This window comes from Symphalangus syndactylus, chromosome 4 (assembly GCF_028878055.3).
Source record: "Symphalangus syndactylus isolate Jambi chromosome 4, NHGRI_mSymSyn1-v2.1_pri, whole genome shotgun sequence".
Taxonomy (NCBI): Eukaryota; Metazoa; Chordata; class Mammalia; order Primates; family Hylobatidae; genus Symphalangus; species Symphalangus syndactylus.
This window is the reverse complement of record NC_072426.2, coordinates 58496243-58507051: the sequence shown is the minus strand read 5'-3', so window position 1 is coordinate 58507051 and position 10809 is coordinate 58496243. Positions and strand designations below refer to the sequence as shown.

The 10809-nt window shown below is 32.9% G+C and overlaps 1 long non-coding RNA gene across 1 annotated transcript in view; it reads left to right on the top strand.

Moving 5' to 3' along the window:
• Window positions 1-1424: 1424 nt before the first annotated feature.
• Window positions 1425-10809, top strand: part of LOC134736476 (uncharacterized) — a 155202-nt gene continuing 145817 nt past the window's right edge. The window contains exon 1 of the long non-coding RNA XR_010120503.1: window positions 1425-1535. This is a non-coding gene — a long non-coding RNA (uncharacterized lncRNA). The remainder of the gene's footprint in view (window positions 1536-10809) is intronic.

Genomic DNA, 10809 nt, shown 5'->3' with positions numbered 1-10809 from the left:
GATTGTGGTAAAAGTGGTTGTAGAATGGATAGGGTTTCCAAAAACAACAATATGGTGCTGTAATTACTGTTCTCATTTATACTTTAGATAATTTGTGGTATAATATTATCAAATCCAATTTGAGGTGAAAGGGTTTTAGATTAAAACAGCCATTCCATTATAGAATGCAGGAGACAATGCCCACAAAATATTTTTTTCTAATTTTTTACTAATATAACAAATATTTTCAAAAATAGCTAAAACCAAAAAAAAAAAAATAAAAAAGCAATAAATCACCATTATTGCATCTTGCAGCTTTGATAATTACCAAACTTTACCCTAGGTGCTCCAAATATCTTTTTGTTGTAAAACATATATTTTAAATTCCAAACCACATTTTCTTTATAATTACATCTTTGGACATATTCTTTTATAACCACAATTTCCTTTCGATGCATAATAAAATGAACAATAATTATTTGGCATCATTTAATAATTCATATTATAAGTTCTCCAACTGTCTCAGAATTCATGTTGAAGTTTAAGTTAGCAGACAAACAAGATGTATCCATTGAATTTAATTGCTATTTTTAAAAATGTTTTCCTTTATGTAAATACTCTTTTTAATTCTTAAACTAATTTTAACATAATTAGAACTAAAGTAATATAATATAACTTTATGAAACCTTACGTGCTATAGTAGATGTTCAGTTTTTTTTTGCACAGGATGGATATTTCTTTTCTTCAAACACTAGTAATCAGAGAAATAAATAAAATTATCAGATTTTTTTAAAAAATTAGTAACGTAAGAGAGATATAAAAATCAATTTGCTCTTTTTTTTTCTATGATTGCTCTAAATAAAAATTCTGGCATCTGGTCAATTTATTTCCTACTTCTTCAAAATATTTTAAATATTTACATGTGTTTTTTTATATTTGAAATATAGAAAAAAATTACTATTTAACATTAACCCTTAATGAAAAACAAACAGTAGCTAATTACATTACATATTATTTATTTTATATTTTTATTTATTCTGATTGTATTGTGATTTTTAAATGTATAAAATACAGGTTCATAGAATGAAAAGGCAATAGTTAATTTTATGGAAGTTTTTAGTTTATTAGGAGTAGAATTTTACTATTTGTGATCAATGTCACCCATTTAGTACTACTATGATAATTATTGATCTTAATGATCTATATATGCTTTCTTGTGGTATATATATATATATTTTTTTTTTTTTCTTTTTTTTTTTTTTTTTCGAAACGGAGTCTCGCTGTCGCCCAGGCTGGAGTGCAGTGGAGCGATCTCCGCTCACTACAGGCTCCGCCCCCCAGGGTTCCCGCCATTCTCCTGCCTCAGCCTCCTGCGTAGTTGGGACTACAGGCGCCCGCCATCTCGCCCTGCTAATTTTTTGTACTTTTAGTAGAGACGAGGTTTCACCGTGTCAGCCAGGATGGTCTCGATCTCCTGACCTTGTGATCTGCCCGCCTCGGCCTCCCAAAGTGCTGGGATTACAGGCGTGAGCCACCGCGCCCGGACACTTCTTGTGGTATGTTTTTACACATATATGTATGTTATAATTTTATAATATGGACTAATCATATTCTTAATTGTTTAATGTAAATATAAATTGAAAATACATAAAATTAGTCAAAGTTAATTTCTATACATTGTTTACATGGTAATTTTTACGTAACATTAACATTTTTTCTCACAATTTTTAGGCAACATAATATTTGATTTATACATTAACTAAATTTCCCACATTAAAAATGAAAATAGGAAAGCATAAAACATTTTTTTACGTCTTTCACAATTTTTTTGGCTTATTAATTAATTTTTATTGTTTGAACTGCTTGTTTCTGTGTCCCTGACTACTTTAACAAGATTGCTCCTTAAATAGTTTTGTCATATTTTTTATTGAATATAAGTTACTTTTAAAAGTTAAGATTTATTTTGACATTTCATGTTATTATTCAAATTGGTTATATATCAAAAGTGAGTTGAAGGTAGGCAGATACGTCAAGGTTGGATGCAAAAGACAAATACAATATTTTTAAAAGGAAAAGTCCTTTCATCCTCTAAACACAAGGTTTTGCACATCTGAAATTAAGATCACTTGTTGAATATTTTAATGTCCACACATGTTCAAAACACCGCTCTGCACACTAAGGGCACACTCAGATGGAGTTAATATCTTGGTTTATCTGACAAGAAGTGAATTTATCAATCTGTAACATGTGCATGCTAAGGATATTTCATGTGCATGAAATGGATATTTCTACAGAAATGAAATAATGTAATTACCATTTCATTAACTGTCACAAGAATTTGTAAAATATATTTTTGTCATCTGAAAACAAAGAGCAAACTTTTTAGAACATTAAGAAACTTAACCTCAAATTCTCATCAAAAAGACAAAACATCCTCAATTAAAAATAATATTTTTAATGACCAGTTCCACATGCATGACTGCATTTAATTCTAAAGTATCACCTACCTTACCTTTGATATTCTGCTTGTATCTGTTAATTGAACTAAGATGTGTCTTGTGATTTTACCTTGTGACTAGTTGGTCCTGAATCACATCATGAATCTTAAAATGCTAACCTTTCCTGAGACAATCAAAGGGTACCTTGATCAAGACCATTTCTAATGGCTTTTGTGATTTTGTTAATATTTAAAAGTATGGACTATCTTTTTTTTCGCCTCAAAATGAGTATTAATTACTAATGTCTCTTCTCTCTCTCTACCTCTTTTCCCCCCTTTCTCCCCCTCTCCTTTTTCTTTTTTTTTTTTTTTTTTGTGGTAGGGGTGGTCCTACATTATTGGAGTGAATGTCAAAAACGTGCTTCAATTTTCATTGCCAAAGTGATCAATATATTTTGCTGCCTTTCAAAAATTGTACTTACAAATTTGTAGCTATTCAAATGCATAGTGCAGACTAAAGCTAATAGAATAGTAAAAATATCTTTTTATTTAAAAATACATCTGTAATCATTTTTCAGAAATTATCTTATGCTCTTATGATGCCTCAGATGAATCCACACTCTTGGTTGATACATATTTTGAACGTTGATACTCAGTATAGAATGACAGGTAATAGAGTTGCTACCCAGAACCATGCTCTGGCTAAGGAAAGAGTAAAAACTTGGAGGCTGCCATACATTATTCCTTAGTCTAGGGCTCTGCAAAAAATTTCTGTAAAGAGTCAGATAGTAATTAACTTAAGTTTTGCAGCTTAATTGTAAATTAAGAAATTTCTTTGATTCTTACATTTTCTTTGTCAAGGTAGTCATTTTAAGAATATTCAGCGCACAAATGCCGATACATAATCAGTGCACCGTATTTGCTTAGGCGAGTAATTAGGCAAATTATTCTTGCTGAATGATTTCCACGGCTTAAGTTAGAATCCTGTAATACTAAATTTTTAGCTCTCCAAATTTATTGAAAATGTTTACATTTTAAATACCTTCTTTCTGTGAGTAAATTAAAGACACTGGAACACTAGACTATTATTAGAGTGCTGTGCAGAAATGCTGATAGCATCAAATACATAATTCTTAGGGGAGAATTTCAAAGATATAGCAAGTGATTATAGTGGCATTAGTGGCTAGCAAATGAAAATTTAATCTCAACTTAACAGCAGGATGTAAGGAAATTGTGGTGAATATAGAAATATTTGGCGTATTTTTACAATGTCTTAGTTAATGAACGTTTATTTTAAATGTGGTAATTATAACAATAATAACATAATTAATGTATCCAGCTATTTCTAATATCCTAAAAGTATCTTCTAAAATCGTTTTCTTCAAATATTATTTATAGAGGAGCACATCAAATAACTTTAAACAAAATCTCTGTGAAGCAAGTTTACCTATGTAACAAACCTGCACATGTATCCTAGAACCTAAAATAAAATTAAAACAGGTAAAAAAAAAGGCTTTAATTTTCTGATTAAAGTTATGGAGGAGTAGATAGAGATTTATTGTGATTTTCAAGATAGTGATGTCTTTGTTGAGTAAATGCTTATAATCTAAGAGTCTATCACCTTAATATTTACCTTCACGCGTAAGACAAAACACACAGAACATTAAGTCATAAATAATATATTGTAAATTCTTATCTTGACATTAAGGGTTTGTTTCCCTCATTCAGCTTTAAGAGAGAACAGTGTGAGTTTATCTTTCCATTCCAGGTGCTTCTCTTCTTTCACAGTTTTAATTCAGCTTCACCTGCTGATTCCTGTTAAGTCATGTGTGACAGGGACCAAAAATATATAAGTAGAGATAGGTTTAATATGATACTACAGTTTGTCATGTAAAGGCATGGCTTCCAGAGTTAGACCCTGAAGGTAAACCATATCACTTACAATGGGTCCTTTGGTGAAGTATTTAACTTTTACTAGTCTGAGTTTCTTCATTTCTAAAATAGAAGTAATAATTATATACACCTCTTTAGGTTATTGTGTGATTAATAAGTTAATGAATGCAAAATATTTAGAAGAGAAACTTGGTGAGTACATTTGATCATAACCTCTACCTGCACTCTCATGCTCAGTAGAATGCTATTGCTTACTTATCTTTCAATTCTCCCTAAACACTCCCACCTCCAAACTTCAAATATGAATGGCAGGTTGTTTTATTTCTTCAAGGCCTCATTACACAGATTGAAGCAATGAGTGAGAGGTGGCCTGGATCAACTGAGAGGCTGAAAGAATTTGCATTGGAAAATGGAAAGGAAGGAAATGACAAACAGAGAGAGGCAAGAAGGAACTGGACTAGTTGGAGTATTTAGTGGGAGAAGTTTGGAATTAGGGTAAATAAGTTTTTGGAAGCAGCCACATTGTATGTGAGAGATATTGCTAGAGTAGGAGAGATGGGTAAGGGGGATAATTAAATAAATGTTACTGAATTGTAAAAATGACCTGTTATTTAGGTATTTCTTTTTAATGTCAAAACATGTTTAAATTACTTTTTCTAATTTTTAATTACATATTCTTTTAATAAAATACCCACTCAAGGCAAGAGGAAGCTACTCTCACTCTATGCAGATTACATATGTATGTGTGTAACATATACCAGTATTTCTGCCTAAGAAATATCCTACTTCAAAGATAAACTAGAGAAAATTATACAATTACAATGCACACCTATACTTCAAGGAACCAATTTTCTATTTGGTCCTGTAAATCTTAGCAATGCTGTAACATTAAGAAATGTACTTCACTCTACCGTAAATACTTGATAAAACTATTCTATTTTGCTGGGGAAAAAAGTGCCTTTATACTACATTTTGCTCTGTAGTGGAGCTAGCAGTTTAGGGGCCACTCTGTATTTTTTAAGAAAGAAAACACATTAATTCAGTAATGGTTTTCTGTTTTTCCCACTTAACCAATTGTTTTAACTATGTGTTTATTCTCTGTGGGATAGCAAGAATCCCCATTGGCTCCAGCATGAATGTGTTTATGCTTAAAAGTTATGTTGGATTGTAGCTAAAATGAAAGCATTATTTGGAATCTAGATTACTTAATACATACTGCTTTCTTTATCATTGTTGCACGTTCTTATCTAGAACTGTCTTTTACAGTGAAAACAGTACAAGCTTAGGTAAGAAATGTTTCTGGATGTTATAGTTCCCATTTCAAAACAAAGGAGTTAAAGAGACACATTGCTTAAGGAAGGAAAATTTCTTGATTTTCTCCTCACTACTCAGTATTAAAAGTATAATTTGCAGAAAATGCACGTACTGTGGAATAAAAGGGAACAAATCATATTCTTGAAGTACACAGAATTCATAATTAGGGCCATTAGAAGCATTAGTTGGCTTTTCACATGTATTTTGACAGTGTTTTCAAATATGTGCAGACAACACAAATAAACACGATTTCATCATTAAAAAGAGAAATTATTAAGCCTGAAGGCATTTGTATATTTCCTAGAGCTTTAAGACTACGGGGAAAAGTTGTATATATATAAAATAGTTATTTTTAAAAATTATAGTGGTTTCATGTAGATTGAGTAAACATTAGGCTTAAAACCAGAATTACAGAATTATAGAACTATCCCAGAATTCTTTGGACATTTTTCACACTATGTACTAACAAATCAATTTGTTTTGTGATTGGATATTGTATAACATTTATTTATGTGAGTCTCTGCAGGTCTAACTACTAATATTGCCAAAGAATAGGCACAGACCACACTGGCAGTGAATAATAGGAATATGTGCAGGATTTTCTCAGTTGTTATGCTATGGTCGGTATATGCAATCTAGCTGCTTTAAACACACACACACACACACACACACACACACACGCACTTACTAATCCATTGTTTAATTTGTGGTTTCTTTTATGTTCTCTTACTGGCATGATGGTCTGCAGCACTTAAATTAAGTACAGACATTTTATCACTGCAACTGAGGAGTAAGAAAATGGAAGCAATAACAATGAAATGTAGTTCAACTATAAAAATTCAATAGATTCTAAAATGTATGGTCCCCCAAAAATCACTGAGGAGAATAATTTGAAAATGATAATTGAATGTTATACACATTATCTGACAAGCCACAATAAATATTATAATGATATAAAATTGAATGTTTGCAAGAAATTAGCCAAATATTGTATTACAAATTATACAATATAATAATCTTAATAATTATTACAAATCAAATTATTAAAAATATTTTTTAAATAAACGAAGCTAGAGATGTCTGACTTAGATTAAGCACATCTGAGCTTTTCCAGACAAGTTGAGATTATAAATTCATTCAGCACAGTCCATCACACTAATTTTTCAAAAGTAGGAGAAAACTACAGTTGTGTTAGATTTCAAACACGGCCATAACTTTTTTCAATTTGTAACCCCCTTGCCTTGTGAACTGACCTCTGACACTGAATCTAGGCCTGGCCTTGTGATTTGCTTTCAACAATGCCATGTCAGCTAATGGGATGTAAGTAGAGGCCTGAATTGCTCTTGCAGAGGGCTTGTCCTCCCTTGCAGCTCTGGGTCTTCTGTCACTGCTGCTCTGAGAAGCCCAGGTTAGCTTATCAGATGATGGCAGACACATGACCTAGTCACCCCATCAACCTGGCTGACAGTCTGCAAACCATACATGTGAGGGAGACCATGCTGGAACATCCAGCTGCCAGCCCATCTACTTGCCAACCTGAATGCAAGAACAAGCTTTAGAGAGATGAGCTGAGCTGGCCCAATTCAAAATAATTGACCAGATAAATCATTAAAATATTGCAAAATATTGATGTAATGAAATGGTAGCTGCTTTAAGTCACCTTGTTTGGGAGTATTTTGTTAAACAGTAAAAGACCTAAACATATACAATGCACAAACTACACATCTTTGTTGAAGATTGTATGATGCAACATACACAAAACGAAAGGTTATAAAGCAGTTTTAACAAGTGTAGAGATAGATTTATATTTAGGAAATTGGGTTATAATAATAAAATTTAAGGATCACTATCATTTAAAGTGTACTTAATGCAGTTTCACTTACTTTACATGCATTAACACATTGTATTCCCACATCAACTCAATGGAGCAGCACTATTTTTATTCCTCTTTCTGTATAGGAGGAAAGAGAGGCCAGATTTGATAAGTAAGGCAGATCATTGATTTGAACCCAGGCAGTCTGGCTCCAGAAGCTGTATTGTTATTCATTATATTATTGCTTCTCGTGACAGATATTCACAATAGATTGTAAGGTAAATAAAACAGGAAACAAGATTATGTAAGTTACAACCCAACCCTTTTTTTTTTAATCAATATTTTGTACAGAGACAAGAATAAGAAGATGAGGAAATGGCATGTCTATTTGTTTCCTATTGCTACTGTACCAAACTACAAAATGGTTTAAAACACATATTTATTAGTTTGCAGTTCTCTGTCAGGAGTTTCACTGGACTAAAATCAAATTATTAGGTCGTGTCTCTTTTTTGAGGATCTAGGGGAGAATATGGTTCCAGCTTTTCTGGGTTGTTGGCAGAATTCAATTTTTTGAGGTTGATGGACTGATGTTCTTGTTTTCCTGCTGGCTGTAAACTGAGAGCTGTTCCCAGCTTCTAGACGCTGCTGCATTCTTTGGCCCATGGCCTTTTTCTCTATCTTTGAAGATAGCAATTACTGGTTGAATCATTCTCATCTTGAATTTCCCTGATGTCTTCGTCTTCTGTAGATTTCTAATTGGTTGGCCTGGACATTCCAGAATTATTTCTGTATATCAAGTACTTAACCTTAATCACATCTTCAAAAATCCCTTTTTTTCATATAAGGTAACATATTCACAGATTTCAAGGACATAGGCATTTTAGGAGTGCCCTTATTCTGCCTACAATAAGTTATAATGATAACCCCAAATGAGCAATTGTTATTTCTGAATAATGAGTTTATTATGGGTGAGTTTTGCTTCCTTTCTTTGGTTTAAGTAATTCTTTCATAATTCCTTAAAGATATTGTATTATGAATCTGATATAAAAATGTTTTATATATTACTTTAGGCATATTATTCAGATATACAAATTTTTGCATCCTTTGAAGATGGATACTATATTGAATTCATAGAACTTGTATCCTGGGCATGTTTATTATTTTATTGCTGCAGTCAAGATAATTTTGTGATATAACATAAAATTGGACCTGTTTTTACTTCTATAGTAATTCCAGTTGACATTTTCTTTTCTAGTCATTGAGGTGGTACAAAATAGGATTTTTAAGCTATTCTGACTTTCTTTAGTAACTTATTATGGTATTATCATTTATAAATTTCTCATGGAAAAAGTTAATGATCCTTTTTGAATATCTCATTTTCTTCCACAACTAAGTAGTAGTTATTAGTTATTCACTCTTAAGTATTATAGATGCTCATCAAAAAACTGGCATTTCCAAAGATATTTTAAGTAATGTGGTGACTTTTAAAGTGTGCTTGTTACACTGTTACTTTTTGAAGCTCTCATTATCTCATTTTCTCTCTCTCTGCCTCTCTCACTGTCTATCTCCTCTCTTTCCTCTTTTCCAGCCCTTGTAATTGAAATGCTATCTTTTCCATTAATATCTTAGTTCATTTGAATTTGTATTTTCAACTCCATTTCCTTTTTTTTTTTTAAATTTTGGGCTTTAGGAGACATAGTGTCTAATTGAAATCTCACAGTATTTGCATTGTGTACTCATGGGACATGAGAAATGCTCTGTGTGAATGGGACCGCACAGAACATTGGACATACATATTGCACACATCTCTTAGGCTCATGCACATGCTTCCTTGTTCCATCATAGTTCACTCACAGAACACAAGTTTGGAGATAAATTATTAAGAATTTCAATATGGTGACAGCAGTGCATTAAGCTAAGGGTGACGTCCTTCTGAGCATTGGCCCTGTGTGATCACACAGTTTGCATACCCATTAAGCAGCCCTGTTTCTTCATTTCCTGTCTCACTTGGGCTTCCTGTAATAACCTTTCAGATGAATGACTTCAGTCCCAAACATTTACTCATTGTTTTATTTTAAGAAAATCTATACCATGATGGTAATAGCAGTGGTCATCATGATGAAATACTAGTCAGATGGCACCAAGTACCCCAGTGATAGCGGGAAATGGGCTGGAGGTAATGTATTCAGAACTGAAGCATCACAATTATTTAGATCTTCATTTGTGGGGAATAAAATTAGATACAAGTACAAAGGAAAAACAACAATTTATGCAATACCTCTAGCACTTGAACATATTGGAGTGATAGGAACTATAAAGATATTGAAGTTAGCTACATTTCATTTACTGACCTAAAGGCCTTGAAGAAAGAGAATGAGAGGTGCAGGTCAGTTACCTATCAATTCAAGCCAAACTTTGCAAGATACAAATCCTTCCTGGAAGAATTTGAAGACATTCATACTGTCAGCAGCCAAAATTGAGATTGTGCTGAAAACAAAACTTATGTTTTGATTTTAAGAGCTGCGGAATCACCAAAGCTATTAAATTCACAGCCCCAGCATGTCTTCACTGAAAAAATTAAGCCCTTGATAGAGGGTACTGGGAACTGGAGACCAAGGAAAGAATATTGTATAGATCAACTTGAGAACTTTGTAATTCATATTCTTTTGAGTCCTTTAAACTTGTAGAAATGGTCCTCTGGCTTTTGCTATAAAAGAGAAAATGTACACTGCCTGGAGATCAAGGATGGCCTTATCTAAGACAGTGTTTAGAAAAAAAAGCAAACAGTTTTACTTCTGCTTTCATATCACAATAAGCATAAATACACACAGATTTCTGTAACCCCAAAATACGTGGGAATTTTTCCCTTCCCACAAACAATCAATCAAATGTACAGCAGACACCAGCTGAGTGTCCTCCAGTTTAATTCTGACACTATCTACCTGGAGATGGCATCAGATCTCACAAGTTGAAGGCTCAGTTTCCAAGATTGCCCCCCTTCAGACACCTGTTGCAAATCCAGGTCTCTGTAACTTCTGACCACCTGGCTTCAAATGGGTTCCCATAACACACTTTCTGGGTTTCATTAATTTGCTGAGTGGCTCACAGGATTCAGAGAAACATGTTTACTGGCTTATTGTAAAGGCTATTACAAAGCACACAGTTGACAAGATACATAGGGAGAAGTATGGGAAAGGATGCAGAGATTCCAGCCCTCCCTAAGTGCATCACCTTCTAGGAATCTCCACATGTTCAGCTCTCTAGAAGCCCTCTGAACTTTGTCCTATTGGGCCTTTTATAAAGGTTTCATTGGATAGGCATGATTGATAACTGTGTAGGAGTAAGAATGGACAAAAAAGTTATGATCTAAACC